Genomic DNA, 18,698 nt, shown 5'->3' with positions numbered 1-18,698 from the left:
CGGTCAATCGATCCTCTGCCATCGGAATGATTGCCCGCGGCTGTTGTCCGTCCACTGGGCTGTCCTCTTCTACATCTGGACTGATCTCCTCCTGTGGGTGTTCTCGATCCCACTCGTCCAAGCGTTGTATTAGGGCCATCCGGTTGTCCGCCATCGACCACGCCAGCTCTCTCCCAGAGCACAGGGCTCTCAGCTGCTCATACTTGAGTCTCTTGTAGATGGAGTCTGCCATCTCTTCTGCCAAGTCACCATCAGTAACTTTCTCTGTTACGCTGTTCAGAGATAGGTGATCCCACCGCTGCCACCACTTGTGAAGATCTAGAGTTGTGGGTGTTAGTAATCACCTAGGCAGGTTAACGATGCAACAAGTTTTATTTGTATCCATACAAGCATTTCAGTAAGTCCAGGTAGATGACTCCAATGTAATGCCCCCAGTCCACGGGATCAGCAACAAGTCAGTAAAAATAGCCCATGGGATAATTCCTAGGGGAATATAGATCTCACGACCGAAGCCCGAGAAAACTTAGTTCCAAGTTCGATAGTCCATTCATGGGTTCCAGGAGCGGAGTTAACTCTGCTCCTTTCGCTTCAGACCCCCAGACTCAACTGCTCTCCCCCATCAAGTCTCTCAACTCTACTCCCAACTCCCTAACCAATGTACATTGAATTCACAGCCAGTGAAGTCTCCGGCCAGTCTGGAGTGGTGTGAACCCAAGTGGCCCCCCTGCCGAGAGAAAGAAAGGCACATATTCCCCCACCAGATAAGGTCATTGCATGTAAATACAACATAAATTGAGGTAACTAGTCATCTATGCTGGGAAAGTATTTCAGTTCCTCACAATAATCACCCTCCGTCGGCCCCTGAAGTCCTTCCCGCCTCTCACCACGCTGCCTGCATCTTCTGGTCCCAGTAATGCTTTGCGCGAATGACAGCTGATGATGTCACGCTCTCGCGAGCATGACGTCATCTCAAGTCCTTCGCGCAAAGCGTTACTGGGATCAGATGATGCAGGGAGCGCCGCAGAGCAGATTGGGGGCCGTCGGAAGGTGAGAATAACAATATATATTTTTTTATTATTATTTTTAACATCCTATCACATTTCCAAGCAATGCTTGAAATCGCTTGGAATGTGCAAGCATTCCGCAAGCGAAAAACGCTTGCAAAACGCTTGTTTTTCGCCGGAAAAACGCATGCGAATTCGCATGCGTTTTACCCACAGCGGGAGTTGCAGAAATGTTGTGGACATTTCCGCAGCATTTCTGCACATGTGCACATAGCCTTAAATTACTAAAGCAGGATGACACCATTGAAGCTATAAAAACTATAGGGAGAAAAATACTAAAAAAAATCTAAAAACCTAATTAAAGCTGCCAAAAAGGAAACAGAGAAGCACATTGCTAAGGAGAGTAAAACTAATCTCAAACTGTTCTTCAACTATATCAATAGCAAAAGAATCAACAGTGACAGTGTAGACCCCTTAAAAATTTGTGAGGAAAGAATGGCTGTAGATGATGAGGAAAAAGCTAATATATTAAACACCTTCTTCTCCATGGTATTCACGGGGGAAAATGAAATGCTAGGTGAAATGCCGAGAGCAGGGCCGCCATCAGGGTATTACTGCTCTGACTGGCGTATGGGGCCCGATCAGCAGAAGGGGCACGCATCGGGCCACATCTCTTCTGCTGATTGGGCACCAGCGGCAGGATTCTGCTGGTGCAGTAACTGAACCTGCATCCGAGACGCAAGTTCAGTTACTCTATTGCCTTGTGGGCCCGCATGGCAATAGTTAAAGCTGCCAGCCAATCGGAGGCTGTCAGCTGACATCAGCGCGTACGTCGTCGGCATAAGACATCATTGTCATTCGCTGGCACGTGTGTGCTTGAAATGCTGGGAAAGATCATCGCCGCGGGAGCGCAGCTAGGTAAGAAGAAAGGTTTTTTAAAATTTTTTAACTGAAAGCGACAAGCTGCAATATGTTTCACTAGCAGGATGGAGACACATGATGGAGACACGGGGGCAGGATTGGAGACACGGGGGGAGGATGGCAGACACAGGGCAGGAAGGGAGACACAGGGGCAGGATGGGAGTCATGGGGCAGGATTGGAAACATGGGGGCAGAATGGAGACAAGGGGGAGAAATTATGGAGACAAGGGGAATAATGGAGACACAGGGCAGAATGGAGACAAGGGGGAGAAATTATGGAGACAAGGGGAAGAATGAGACACAGGGCAGAATGGAGACGGGGCAGGATTGGAGACACAGGGCAGGATTGGAGACACAGAGGCAGGATTGGAGACACGAGGGCAGGATGGGAGACATGGAGGCAGGATGGAGACAGGGGGGCAGAATGGAGACACGGGTGCAGAATTGAGACACGGGGGCAGAATGGAGACACAGGGACAGGATTGGGTACACGGGGCAGGATGGGAGACACAGAGACAGAATGGAGACAGGGGACAGAATGGAGACAGGGGGCAGAATGGAGACATGGGGCAGAATGGAGACATGGGGCAGAATGTAGACAGGGGGCAGAATGTAGACAAAAGGGCAGGATTGGAGTCATGGGGGCAGAATGGAAGACATGGGCATATATGGGCAGAATGGAGACAAGGGGCAGGATTGGAGACACGGGGCAGAATGGAGGCAGAATGGAGACAAGGGGCAGGATTGGAGACACGGGGGGCAGAATGGAGACACGGGGCAGGATGGAGACATGGAGGCAGAGTGGAGACACGGGGCAGGATGGAGACATGGACGCAGAATGGAGACATGGGGCAGAATGGAGACACGGGGACAGGATTGGGTACACGGGACAGGATGGGAGACACAGAGACAGGATGGAGACATGGGGCAGAATGGAGACATTTAGCATAATGGAGACACGGGGGCAGAATGGAGACATGGGGCAGAATGTAGACAGGGAGCAGAATGTAGCCAGAGGGGCAGGATTGGAGACACGGGGGCAGGATGGAAGACCTGGGCAGAATGGAGACAAGGGGCAGAATGGAGACAAGGGGCAGGATTGGAGACACAGGGCAGAATGGAGGTAGAAAGGAGACAAGGGGCAGGATTGGAGACACGGGGCAGGATGGAGACATGGAGGCAGAATGGAGACACGGGGCAGGATGGAGACATGGTGGCAGAATGGAGACATGGGGGCAGGATGGAGACATGGGGGCAGGATGGAGACATGGAGGCTGGATGGGAGACATCAAGGCAGGATGGAAGACATGGGGTAGAATGTAGGCAAGGGGCAGAATGTAGACATGGTGCAGAATGGAACCAAAACAGGATGGGAGACACGGGGCAGGATGGGAGACACGGGGCAGGATGGGAGACACGGGGCAGGATGGGAGACACGGGGCAGGATGGGGAAACGGGGGCAGAATAGAGAAACGGGGGCAGAATGGAGACACGGGCAGAATGGAGACATGGGGCAGGATGGAGACAAATGGGGCAGGAATATGAGGCAGGATAGAGACAGATGGTGCAGGATCATGGGGCAGGATGGAGACAGATGGGGCAGGATGGAGACAGATGGGGCAGGATGGAGACACATGGGGCAGGATGGAGACAGATGTGCAGGATCATGGGGCAAGATGGTTATGATAGAGACAGATGGGGCAGGATCATGGGACAGATAGGGCAGGATCATGGAACAGATGGGGCAGGATCATAGGGCAGGATGGAGACAGATGTGCAGGAACATGGGACAGATGGGGCAGGATGGGACATCACATGGGAGCAGGATGGGAGAACATATGGCTGGAGCCAGGAATGAGACACGGGTGCAGAATTGAGACACGGGGGCAGAATGGAGACACGGGGACAGGATTGGGTACACAGGGCAGGATGGGAGACACAGAGACAGAATGGAGACAGGGGGCAGTGTTATGAACGAGTCACCGTAGGAGGCAAAAACAGAAATGCTAGCTAAGTCCAGAAAACCAGAGAAGTTGGCAGCTATCAGATTGCAGACCCCTGAACCTATCAACAACAACTAGCAGTAGCCGTGGGGGGTTCCTACGGTGCCCTAGACCCCTCGATCACAGCCGGAGAACTACATAGCCTAAAGACAGAAAGGGAAATCTAAACTGCCCCAGAGCAGACCCCAAAGCAATAGGCAGCCCCCAACATATAATGACGGTGAAGCAAGAAGAAAAAACACTAACACAGATAGAAAGATAGACTGAGCAAATGATGGGGCCCAAGCTAACTAGATAGGACAGGATAGAAAAGCTGCTGTCTGCAATCCACCAAAAACCCTATCAAAACAAGAGCCAACAGACTGACAGGGAAAAAGGCCCTGAAGACGCTAGGCTTCAAAAAGACTATGTCAGTACTCAGGTATTTTCTGAAGACAGAGCAAAAAGACAAAGGAATTCCGCTCACCCCAGCAGGGAATGGCAGAATCCAGAAAAGCAAGGCAAAATTAAACCAAAACACAAATGCAAAAAGCAAGGCAGAAAACTTAGCTTTTGAGGAGCAGGAATCAGACTGGTCTCCTAGAATCCCTCAGAGAAATCACCAGCCAGGCAGAAGGGCGTTGGCTGCCTTATATCCAGTCAGCAATTCCCGTCACCCAGTCATCATCATCCAGCTCAGGTGTTTGATAATCAGCCTCACTACCTTCCTTCACCAGAAGAGGGAGTTCATCAGACCTCAATGGTGAAGGGGAAAATGAACTCATAACAGGGCAGAATGGAGACAGGGGGCAGAATGGAGACAGGGGGCATAATGGAGACACGGGGGCAGAATGGAGACATGGGGCAGAATGTAGACAGGGAGCAGAATGTAGCCAGAGGGGCAGGATTGGAGACACAGGGGCTGGATGGAAGACATGGGCAGAATGGAGACAAGGGGCAGAATGGAGACAAGGGGCAGGATTGGAGACACAGGGCAGAATGGAGGCAGAATGGAGACAGGGGGCAGGATTGGAGACACGGGGGCAGGATGGAGACATGGTGGCAGAATGGAGACATGGTGGCAGAATGGAGACATGGGGGCAGGATGGAGACATGGAGGCAGGATGGGAGACATCACGGCAGGATGGAAGACATGGGGCATAATGTAGGCAAGGGGCAGAATGTAGACATGGGGCAGAATGGAACCAAAACAGGATGGGAGACATGGGGCAGGATGGGAGACACGGGGCAGGATGGGGACACAGGGGCAGAATAGAGAAACGGGGGCAGAATGGAGACACAGGGCAGAATGGAGACATAGGGCAGGATGGAGACAGATGGGGCAGGAATATGAGGCAGGATAGAGGCAGATGGTGCAGGATCATGGGGCAGGATGGAGACACATGGGGCAGGATGGAGACAGATGTGCAGGATCATGGTGCAAAATGGTTATGATAGAGACAGATGGGGCAGGATCATGGGACAGATAGGGCAGGATCATGGAACAGATGGGGCAGGATCATAGGGCAGGATGGAGACAGATGTGCAGGAACATGGGACAGATGGGGCAGGATGGGACATCACATGGGAGCAGGATGGGAGAACATATGGCTGGAGCCAGGAATGAGACACACGGGGGCCAGGATGGGGGATATTATTACCATAGGGGCTAATTATATGTTATTACTGCAGTGATGTATTTATTTTATCTTTTGAGGATACTGTTTTAAATGGGGAGGCGTTCCTGTTACTGTGCAGAGCAACACTGTCGCCTTTCTTTCTTCGTCTGATGTAGTTTAGAATTTGGGAAAAAATAAGTAATGTGATCTGCAAGCGGTGTTATAGATAACTGTGTTATTTCCTGCAGAATCGACCTCTGGCTGGAAGAAGTGACAGCGGTCTGTGCTGGATGAAGATTAAAAGCGAGGATGAAGGACTTCACCTAGATACGTCACTGGTGAGTCAGTGTGTTACCTGTACACTGACACTATACACTATATACTATATACAGCGATCCTGTGTACAATGTCACCAGTGATCACTGTATTACCTTAACATTATACACTATATATAGAGTTTCTGTGCATAAAGTCACCGGTGATCACTGTATAACCTGTGCAATATATACAGTGCTTGTGTGTATAAGGTCCCTGTTGATCACTGTATTACCTGTACACAGACACTGCATACTAAGTACAGATCTCTTTTGTATAATGGCACTTATTATTAGTATTATATATTAGTATTGTTTTCTTTATTACTGATCAGTATTGTAGTATTCAGTCACTATGTGGTGGTAATATGTTGTCCGGCCATGGTGTGGCGGTATTTGTTCCTTGTATGTGCTATTATTTGGTCACTATGTGATGGTAATATGGTGTCTGGTCATGGTGCGGTGGTATTTGTCCCCTGTATGTGATATTATTGGTCATTGTAAAAATTGAAAAATAAATAAAAATATACCTAAATTGTATTGGATCTTTTAACAAATGTTTAATAGGATAAAATAGAGTAGGGCCCGGCTAAAAAAGTCTACCTTGTCGTGGTGGCGGCTTAAAAAAATCTTTTGACTATGGACAGTTCGAGGGATGGAGGCGGGGCTGGGGTGGAGCCTGAGCGGAGTCTCAAGGGGGCCCCAAATAGTAGTGGCAGCCCTGGCCGAGAGACAAAGAAAACCCTATATTAAGGGTCACCAATCTAACCCAAGAGGTGCGAAACCAGCTAAATAAGATTAAAATACATAAATCTCCGGGCCCAGATGGCATAGACCCTTGAGTACTAAGAGAACTAAGTAATGTAATAGACAAACCATTATTTCTTATATTTAGGGACTCTATAGCAACAGGGTCTGTTCCACAGAACTGGTGCATAGGAAATGTGGTACCAATATTCAAAAAGGGCTCTAAAAGTGAACCTGGAAATTATAGGCCAGTAAGTCTAACCTCTATTGTTGGTAAAATATTTGATGGGTTTCTGAGGGATGTTATTCTGGATTATCTCAATGAGAATAACTGTTTAACTCCATATCTGCATGGGTTTATAAGGAATCGCTCCTGTCAAACCAATCTAATCAGTTTTTATGAAGTGGTACGCTATAGACTGGACCAAGGTGAGTCATTGGACATTGTATATCTTGATTTTTCCAAAATAATTGATATGGTACCACACAAGAGGTTGGTACACAAAATGAGAATGCTGGGTCTGGGGGAAATTGTGTGTACCGTATTTTTCGGACTATGAGACGCACCGGACCATAAGACGCACCCCAATTTTCAGAAGGAAAATAGGGAAAAAAATAATAATGTGTCAAATGGGGGTCCGTCTTACAGTCCGAATTCAGCTTACCTGGGAAGGGATCCGGCACAGGTGGAGGAGTGGTCACAGGGGTCATTCAGTGTTCCAGGCTGGTGCAGTGGCGGCGGCTCTGTACTGGGACAGGTGGGCTGTGCTGGGGCAGGTTGGTTGAGCTGGGGCAGCTGGGCTGTGCTGGGGCAGCTGGGCTGGGCTGTGCTGGGGCAGGTGGACTGTGCTGGGGCAGGTTGGTTGGGCTGGGCTGTGCTGGGGCAGCTGGGCTGTGCTGGGGCAGGTGGGCTGGGCTGGGGCAGCTAGGGCAGGTGGGGAGAGTGTGGTGGCAGGCTGTGCTCCGGTGCAGGGGCGGCAGCTCTGCCGGCATTTCCTCGAAGCCCGGAGGTCCCCGCACATCCATTGCTGGCTGCTGCCATGTTGCGGTGGCCTCCGGGAACATGGACGCCGGGAAGATGGCCGCCGGTCCAGGGACGGCGCATGCGCAGGTTCAGATCTCGTCCCGAGATCTCGGGAGATGAGATTCAAATCTCGGCAATGAGATCTCGTCCCCCAGGATCTCGGGACGAGATCTGAACCTGCGCATGCCCCATCCCCGGACCGGCGACCATCTTCCCGGCGTCCATGTTCCCAGAGGCCACCGCAACATGGCAGCAGCCAGCAACGGATGTGCGGGGGCCTCCGGGCTTCGAGGAAATGCCGGCGGAGCCCCCCACGGAGCACAGAGAGATGCTACTCCTGCATCGGAGCATAGCCTGCTGCCACCACCGCACCACAGAGCCCTGCGGCACCCGCACCAGCCTCCAGCCATGGATGGATGCAAATATATTGCGACAATAAGACGAACCCCCCACTGTCCCAAAAAATTTTTGGGGAAAAAAGTGCGTCTTATGGTCCAAAAAATGCGGTAAATGGGTAAGTAACTGGCTTAGTGATAGAAAGCAGAGGGTGGTTATAAATGGTATATTCTCTAACTAGGTCACTGTGACAAGTGGGGTACCGCAGGGGTCGTTGTTGGGACCTATTCTCTTCAACATATTTATTAATGATCTGGTAGAAGGTTTACACAAAAAAATATCGATATTTGCAGATGATACAAAACTATGTAAAGCAGTCAGTACAAGAGAAGATAGTATTCTGATACAGATGGATCTGGATAAGTTGAAAACTTGGGCTGAAAGGTGGCAGATGCGGTTTAACAATGATAAATGTAAAGTTATACACATGGAAAGAAGGAATCAATATCACTATTACACAGTGAACGAGAAACCATTGGGTAAATCTGACATGGAGAAGGACTTGGGGATCCTAGTTAATGATAAACTTACCTGGAACAACCAGTGCCAGGCAGCGGCTGCCAAGGCAAACAGGATCTTGGGGAGCATTAAAAGAGGTCTGGATTCACATGATGAGAGCATTATACTGCCTCTGTACAAATCCCTGGTTAGACCGCACATGGAGTACTGTGTACAGTTTTGGGCACCAGTGCTCAGAAAAGATATAGTGGAACTAGAGCGAGTACAAAGGAGAGCAACAAAATTAATAAAGAGGATGAAGGAGCTACAATACACAGAGAGATTAGCAAAATTAGGATTATTTAATCTAGAAAAAAGACAACTGAGGGAGGATCTAATAACCATGCATAAGTATATAAGGGGACAATACAAATATCTCTCTGAGGATCTGTTTATACCAAGGAAGGTGATGGTCACAAGGGGGCATACCCTGCGTCTGGAGGAGAGAAGGTTTTTCCACCAACATAGAAGAGGATTCTTTGCTGTTAGGGCAGTGAGAATCTGGAATTCCTTGCCTGTGGAGGTGGTGATGGCAAACTCAGCCGAGGGGTTCAAGAGAGGCCTGGATGTCTTCCTGGAGCGTAACAATATCGTATCCTTCTAAAGAAGGATGTAGACCTGGGGATTTATACTGATGGAATATAGGCTGAACTGGATGGACAAATGTCTTTATTCGGCCTTGCTAACTATGTTACTATGTTACAATGGGGTGTACTGAGCAGAGCCGTGTGTGTAAGAGGTGTACGGAGCGGAGCCACATGTGTACATGGTGTACGGAGTGGAGCCTTGTGTTTATGAAGTGTACGGAGCGGAGCCATGTGTGTACGAGGTTTATGTAGCGGAGCGCGCGTGTACGAGGTGTATGAAGTGGAGCCGCACGTGTACGGGTTGTACAAAGTGGAGCTGTGAGTGCACGGGGTGTACGAAGCGGTGCCACGCGTATATCGGGTGTCCAGAGTGGAGTCGCAGGTGTATTGGGTGTACGGAGCGGAGCCGTACGTGTTCGGGGTGTATGGATCGGAGTAACGCATGTACGGGGTGTACGGCGCAGAGCCGTGTTTAAGGTTTGTATGTAGCGGAGGCGTGTGTACGGAGTATATGTAGCAGAGATGTGCATATATAGCGGAGCCGTGTGTATGGAACCTATGTAACAGAGGTGTGTACGGAGCGTATGTAGTGGAGCTTTGTGTAAGGATCATATGTAGTGTAGCTGTGTGCAAGGATCGTATGTAGCGGAGATGTGTGTACAGAGCGTATGTAGCGGAGTTGTGTGTACGGAGCATATGTAGTGGAGCTGTATGTATGGAGCATGTGTAAGGGTTAAAAGTTGACCAGCGATTTCTCATTTTAGAACACCATTTTTTTTAGGGACCACATCACATTTGAAGTCACTTTGAGGGGTCTATATGATAGAAAACACCCAAAAGTGACACCATTCTAAAAACTGCACCCCTCAAGGTGCTCAAAACCACATTCAAGAAGTTTATTAACCCTTTAGGTGCTTCATAGGAATTTTTTGAATGTTTAAAAAAAATTGACATTTAACTTTTTTTCACAAAAAAATTACTTCAGGTCCAATTTTTTTTATTTTACCAAGAGTAACAGGAGAAAATGGACTGCAAAAGTTATTGTGCAATTTGTCCTGAGTATGCTGATAACTGATATGTGGGGTGGAACCACTGTTTGGGTGCATGGCAGGGGAAGGGAATGAGCGCCGTTTGACTTTTTCAATGCAGAATTGGCTGGAATTGAGATCGGACGCCATGTCGCATTTGGAGAGCCCCTGATGTGCCTAAAAGGTGGAAAACCCCCACAAGTGACCCCATTTTGGAAACTAGACCCCCCCAAGGAACTTATCTAGATGTGTTGTGAGCACTTTGAACCCCCAAGTGCTCCACAGAAGTTTATAACGCCCGGGTGTGGAAATAAAAAAATCATATTCTTTCCACAAACATGATCTTTTAGTCCCCAATTTTTAATTTTCCCAAGAGCAGGATAACTTGGACCGCAAAAGTTGTTGATCAATTTGTCCTGAGTAAGCTGATACCCCATATGTGGGATAAAACTACTGTATGGCCACACGTCGGGGCTCGGAAGGGAAGTAGTGATGTTTTGGAATGCAGACTATGATGGAATTGTCTGCAGGTGTCATGTCGCATTTAGAGTGCCCCTGATGTGCCTAAACAGTGGAAACCCCCACAAGTGACCCCATTTTGGAAGCTATACCCCCAAGGAACTTATCTAGATGTGTGGTGAGGACTTTGAACCCACAAGTGCTTCACAGAAGTTTATAAGGCCCGGGTGTGAAAATAAAAAAAATCATTTTATTTCCACAAAGATGATCTTTTAGTCCCCAATTTTTTATTTTCCCAAGGGTAACAGGAGAAATTGGACTGCAAAAGTTGTTGTGCAATTTGTCCTAAGAAGGCTGATACCCCATATGTGGGAGAAAACTACTGTGGGCACATGTTGTGGCTCGGAAGGGAAGTAGTGACGTTTTGGAATGCAGACTTTGATGGAATTGTCTGCGGGTGTCATGTCACGTTTGGAGAGCCCCTGATGTGCCTAAACAGTGGAGACCCCAACAAGTGACCCCATTTTGGAAACTAGACCCCCCAAGGAACTTATCTAGATGTGTGGTGCACACTTTGAACCCCCAAGTGCTTCACAGAAGTTTATAACGTAGAGCCATAACAATAAAAAAGCAACTATTTTTCTCCACAAAAATGATCTTTTTGCCATCAATTTTTTATTTTACCAAGGGTAACAGGAGAAATTGGACCCCAAAAGTTGTGCAATTTGTCCTAAGTAGGCTGATACCCCATATGTGGGGGTAAACCACTGTTTGGGCACATGGCAGAGCTTAGAAGGGAAGGAGCGGCATTTGACTTTTTCAATGCAAAATTGGCTGGAATTGAGATCGCATGCCATGTCGCGTTTGGAGAGCCCATGATGTGCCTGAACACTGGAATCCTCCCAATTCTAACTCCAACCGTAACCCCAACACACAACAAACCCTAATCTCAGCCCTAACCCTAGCCCTAACCCTAACCCTAGCCCTAACCTTAGCCCTTACCCTAGCCCTAAGCCTAATGGGAAAATGGAAATAAATACATTTTTCTTAATTTTATTATTTTTCCCTAACTAAGGGGGTGATAAAAGAGGGTTTGATTTACTATTTATAGCGGGTTTTTATGTTTCGCAGCTGTGACACGATAAAAGATGCTTTTTATTGGAAAAAAATTGTTTTTGCATCACCACATTTAGAGAGCTATAATTCTTCCGTATTTTGACCCACAGAGTCATGTGAGGTCTTATTTTTTGCGGGATGAGTTGACGTTTTGATTGGGACAATTTTAGAGCACATGACTTTTTAATAGCGGGTTATTTCGATTTTTAGGATGCAGAATGAACACAAACCAGCAATTCATGAATTTCTTTTTTTGGGGGGGCGCTTACACCATTCCGCGTGTGGTAAAATTGATAAAGCGGTTTTATTCTTTGGGTTAGTATGATGACAGCGATACCTCATTTATATTTTTTTTTGTTTTGGCATTTTTATACAATAAAGACAATTTTATATAAAAAAATAATTATTTTTGCATCGCTTTATTCTGCGAGCTATAACTTTTTTATTGTTTTGCTGATGATGCTGTATTGTAGCTCATTTTTTGCGGAACAAGATGATGTTTTCAGCGGTACCATGGATATTTGTATGCGTCTTTTTGATTGCGTATTATTGCACTTTTTGTTCAGCGTTATGATGATAAAGCATTGTTTTTTGCTTTGTTTTTTGTTTTTTTAAGGGGTTCACTAAAGAGGTTAACTAGTGGGACAGTTTTATAGGGCGGGTTGTTATGGATGCGGCGATACTAAATATGAGAACTTTTATTGTTTGTTTTTTAATTTACAAAAAAAAGAATTTATTAGGGAATATTTTTTTTCTTTATTTAGGAATTTAAAAAAAATTATTTTTACAAGTTATTTTTTTTTTTTTAACTTTATTACATTGTCCCAGGGTGGGAAATCACTATATAGTGTCAGATCGCTGATCTGACACTTTGCACTGCACTCAGCAGGCACTGAGTAGCCACCTCCCTGCAGGATCCGGGGGCTTGCAGGGAGAAGGCCCTCGGAATAATGCGAGCACATCGTGTTGTTTTGAGGGTCTCAGGGAAGCACGCAGGGAGCCCCCTCCTTGTGCGATGCTTCACTATGTCCCCGGAACACTGCAATCTTATTCGATCACAGTGTTATCAGGGGTGAATGTGCCAGGAGTGGTCCGTGACCACTCCTGGCACATAGTGCTGGGTGTCAGCTGTGATAATCAGCTGACACCCAGCCGCGATCAGCCGCGGTCCCCCCGTGAGCACAGCTCATCGCAATGACGTACTATCCCGTCCATGGGTATTAAGGCCCAGGGCACATGGACGGGATAGTACGTCAAATGTCGGGAAGGGGGTTAAAGAAAGCAGAATTTCTGTGCAAATAAACAGCAGAAAAAATGCAGCATTTACCCTACATGTGAACATGGCCGAAATGTCCAAGCAAAGTGGATGTGATTTCCTGAATACTCTGCCCTCGGTGCGTCTAAAGATACTGCTGAACTGTGCAGTTTTTGTGTGTTTTTTGTCTATAGGCTTCTAAGTGGTGCCTGAATAAAAAGCTTTTGCATTTATACATGCAAAATCAAAGCTTTTCTGTAGTATTAAAAAAACAATAAAACGTGTCTTAAACCTGCCTAAAAAACGCATCAAAAGGTAAAAACACATAAAAGAAACAGCAAACACGCAATAATACTGGACAATGAAGATTTTGCTTCCTGAATGCTTTTAGGTGTATGTGATGTAATTTGAGCTGCTGATCATGAAAATCACCTTGAAATTGTCCTCTCACGTACATTTTTTGTGAAATATTTTCAAGCTGTCCATGTTTTGTCCATAAGCCGTCACCATGACACAGTAGACCCTATTCTACTCTAACCTATTAAAAATAAATATATATATATTTATGTATTTTTCTTTAAGGGAATGAGTCACATACATTTTTTTTAAATTACCATTAACACAACATACAAGGGACAAGTACCGTCACACCATGAAAAGACCACATATTACCACCACATAGTGACCAAATAATACCACATATAAGTAACAAATACCACACCCACATTTCATCATGTGCAGTCCCCTTTACCCCATGTCATCATTTGCAGTTCCTTTTAACCCCCACATCATCATGTGCAGTACCCCTTTAACCCCCTCCCCACATCATCATGTGCAGTTCCCCTTTAACCTCCCCTCCCCACATCATCATGTGCAGTACCCCTTACGCCTTCCCCATCATCATGTGCAATTCCTCATCCTTCTCTAACCCATTTAATTCATTTTGTACAGAAAACAAAAAACATTTTATATGCTTACCTCACAGTTGCTCCCCAGCAGTGCGGTTCTGTCTCCAGTGTCCGGTACATGTTGGGCGGCGCATACGCGATGACGTCATTGCATTCGCGCCGTCACCTGACAGAAAGCACACAGAAGACGGAGGGAGCGGGAACTGCGCAGCCTTCAAAGTAAGATGGCCGTGCACAGCTTCGGGAAAGCTCCCGGGCCCCAGCGCCGGCGTGTGCGCTGCAGCGTGCATCACTTAACTGCACGATGGGACCCGATGAATAGTAGCACATAAACGGGGCCCCGGACCTGCGGGCCCGTCTGTGTACTGCTGTCCACTGGGCCCCATACAGCAGTAAGGGCAGTAATGCTCTGATGGCGGCCCTGCGCATGGATTATAAGAAGCACCACCATTCTATTAAAAAAAGGTGTTTTTTTGCCTTTTTTTCTCCTCAAAACTTGGGGTGCATTTCATAATCCGGAGTGTTTTATAATCCGCAAAATACAGCATATGTATTTTGAGCGATTTTTGAGTTGTGTCCACTTTTTCTATTTTTCAAATAATTTATGAGGCATAATAGCAATTTTTTTATCTACTATCCCTTCCAGGGACACAGTATTTTTATTGATCACCACTTTTTAATATAAAATTTTATATAGATATATATTTTTACATATATGTGCACTTTAATTTTATTATGGGACTGTCATTTTCATCATTTTATAGTCACACAATGTTTTGTCTATCATATTTTAATACTCACATTTACAAAACACATATCTTTTTAATAAGCAGGTATATTTTGCAGATCCTGGCAATTTCACCTTTAATTTTACACACACCCCACTACTATCCACTTAATTTCAACTTCTATTCATAAAGCTCACATAATAGTGTACATATATTTTTATATATACTGTATATTTATATATATATATTTGTCATCTTTTTCACATCACATCTTATAGTGCATTTAGTCTCTGGTTGTCTCATTCAAGCATCAGGTTGCGTCCCAGATCTCATACAGTACATTTGCTCCACTTTAGATACATACACCCTTATTTTTCTTAGACGTTCTGATACTCTGAACATCGTGCCTTGAGACATCACATGTCGCCAGGGGCTGGCTGGCATTTTTCAGTCTGGGGGGCAATCACAAGGCAGTGGTCCTCCTTTTCCCTGCTTATCTCTGGTCATTCAATTAAAGCAGCAGAGATAACAGGCTTTAAAAATATGCTGGTACGTAGATATGGGAACAGATCGGAGCTAGCTGCATAGATATGGGAGCAGAACCGAGCTTACTCCAGAGATATGGGAGCAGAACCGAGCTTACTCCAGAGATATGGGAGCAGAACCGAGCTTACTCCAGAGTTATGGGAGCAGAACCGAGTTTACTCCAGAGATATGTTAGCAGAACTGAGCTTACTCCAGAGATATGGTAGCAGAACTGAGCTTACTCCAGAGATATGGATCAGAACCGAGAATGCTCCAGAGATATTGGAGCAGAACAGAGCTTAATACAGAGATATGGGCGAAAAACCAAGCTTATTACAGAGATATGAGAGCAGAACCGAGCTTACTACAGCGGTATGGGAGCAGAACCAAGCTTACTACAAAGATAAGATAGCAGAACAGAGCTTACTACAGAGATATGGGAGCAGAACCGAGCTTACTCCAGAAATATGGGAGCAGAACAGAGTTTACTACAGAGATAAGGGAGCATAACCAAGCTTACTACAGAGATATAGGATCAGAACCAAGCTTACTGTAGAGATATGGGATATATATAGTGCGATGGCCCCAGTTCCCTCCATAAATATAGTGCAATGGCCCCAGTTGCCCATATATATGGTATGATGGCCCCAGTTCTCCCCACATTTCTAGTATGATGGCCCCAGTTCTCCCCATATATACAGTATGACGGCCCCAGTTATCCCCATATATATAGTATAATAGCCCCCAGTTCTCTCATATATATAGAAGGATGACTCCAGTTCTCCATATTAAAAATAAAGAAGTTTATACTCACCTCGTCCTTATTCCAGGCACTGCAGCCTCCATTTTCTCTTCCGGTTCGCAGAGTGGCATGAGACAATAATGTCATCACGCCGCCTGCGTGAGCACGCTGAAGTCTCAGGAAGCTGCGGTCTGCAGCTTATGAGACAGACCACGGCTTCCACTAGGAATTTCGGGGCCACATACTGGCAAAATTTTTGGGTTCCCTTGAGACTCCTCCCAGGTTCCACACCAGTTCCACCTCCACCTACCCACCACCCACTCTTGGGAAAACCCAACTTCACCACCGCATCCTCACTGATCAGATATTAACAGTTCACATTAAACACCAGATCACATTCATAACCAGTAGCTTCTGTTCTGGCCGAAATAATAATTAAGCTGATACCACGACACGGTAGACTCTTTCGGCCGGGCCCTACTCTACTCTAAACTATTAAAAATAAATATATATAAAAGTATTTTTCTTTAATGGAATGAGTCACATACATTTACATTTTTTTTTTAATAAACCATTAATACCACATACAAGGGACAAATACCGCCACACTTTGGCCAGACCACATATTACCACTACATAGTGACCGAATATTATCACATACAAGGAACAAATAGCGCCACACCATGACCAGACCACATATTACCACCACATAGTGACTGAATATTACAATGCTGATCATTAATTAAAAAAAAACAATACTAAGTGCCATTGTATATAGGAACTCTGTATTTACTGTTGGTGTACAGGTAATACAGTGATCACTGGTGACATTATACACAGGAGCTCTGTGTATAGTGCCAGTGTACAGATAATACAGTGATCACCAGTGACATTATACACAGGAGCTATGTATATCATGTCAGTGTACAGGTAATACAGTGATCACCAGTGACATTATACACAGGAGCTCTGTATATATCGTCAGTGTACAAGTAATACAGTGATCACTACTGCCAGTGATATTATACACAGGAGCTCTGTATATAGTATACAGTGTATAGTATCAGGTACAAACAACCAAGGTGACAAGCATAATACATGTATAGAGACAAAGTCGATGTACTGCAATAATATCTAAAATCGTACATACATGTCTAAATTGGACCTTACAAGGACCAACTGCACAAAAGTGCCAAACAATAAACCACAGTCATATGGTCCAATAAAAAGTGTACTTTATTAAATATGCATTCAAAACAAGTAACAACAGGTACAAGGGCATAGGAGGGGGAACATATGAACACTCAGTGTCCCCATAGCAATCTCAAGGGCTTCAAAAACCACATTCCCCTGCATCCAGCATATTCAATCATGGCTACATAGCTGCCATGTCCTACCCACACCACTACCTATCAGCAAGTGCTATAATAATAATCTCAAACAGGCATCAGCGAAAAGAGTAAAAGGTAGATACCTCAGGGATGCAAAGAGCAGAGGTCTGTCAGCCCACCCCAATGTGCTTTTCGGAGCTAGGAGGCTCCTTCCTCAGGGACGTGTATAGTGTCTGTATACAGGTAACACACTGGCTCACCAGTAACGTCTCTAGCTGAAGTCCTTCATCTTTGCTTTGCTTTTTCATCCAGCACAGACCGCCATCACTTCTTCCAGCCAGGACTTGTCCCTGCATAAAATAACAGTTACCTAGAGCACCAGTTCCAGAGCACATTCCCCACTTTTTCCGTTTTTTTTACACTACACATCTGAATACAGACGTGCACCCACAATCAATGTATAATTTGTTATTATGCTGCCCATCATTCCAAATATAAATTATAATCAACCACTGTGCACCCACTAACTATAAATAGTCACTTTCCTCATTTAATATATAAATTAATTAGCACCTGTACTCTTTTCCTCAGTTCATTACCAGGCACTTCATCCTCAACGCCCCCCACTATGTACCTCCCGCTCTAAGGCTGGGTTCACATGTAGCGGAACTCTCACGGAAATTACCACTAGAATTCCGGAATTCCATTCCGCGGGAAAATCGCATTTTAAATTCCCGCGATTTTCCCACGGAAAAACTAGCATTTTGCAAGCGTAATTAGCTTTGCAGAATCGCTAGTGTTTTCCAAGCGATCTGTAGCATCGCTTGGAGAACTGATTGACAGGTTGGTCACACTCGTCAGACATAGTGTTTGACAAGTGTGACCAACTTTTTACTATTGAGGCTGCCTATGCGGCATCAATAGTAAAAGATAGAATGTAAAAAATAATAATAAAAAAAAAAATATTGTTATTCTCACCTTCCGAAGTCCCGCGCAGCCTTCCCGCCTCTCTCCACGCTCCCGGTCCCAGTAATCCTTTGCGACAATTACCGCGATGACGTCCGTTCTCGCGGGATCGCGACGTCTCGCGGTCATTCGCGATGACGTTGCGCGAATGACCGCGAGACTTTGCGATCCCGCGAGAACAGACGTCATCGCTCGCAAAGGCTTACTGGGACCGGGTGCGTGGAGAGAGGCGGGAAGGCTTCACGGGACGTCGGAAGGTGAGAATAACAATATTTTTTATTTTAAATTCTAATTTTTACAGGGATATGGTACCCAAAGCCCGGAGGACAGTCTCCTCTCCTCCGGACCGTGGGTACCATCCGCAACTGTTCTGCTTACTTTTCGCATGGTGTGCACAGCCACATGTGGAAAGTACTCAGAACAATGTATTCTTATGGGTGCGGGATCGCCGCGATTCCGCGAAATTAATGAGCATGCTGCGTTTTTTACCGCGAAGCGATTCCGCCGCGGTAAGAACCGCAGCATTAGCACAGCATTGCGGAATCCCA

The sequence above is a fragment of the Dendrobates tinctorius genome, unplaced genomic scaffold (assembly GCF_039654945.1).
Source record: "Dendrobates tinctorius isolate UK_male_01 unplaced genomic scaffold, ASM3965494v1 ptg000192l, whole genome shotgun sequence".
Classification (NCBI taxonomy): Eukaryota; Metazoa; Chordata; class Amphibia; order Anura; family Dendrobatidae; genus Dendrobates; species Dendrobates tinctorius.
The sequence above is the reverse complement of the archived record's forward strand: the minus strand, read 5'-3'. Positions refer to the sequence as shown.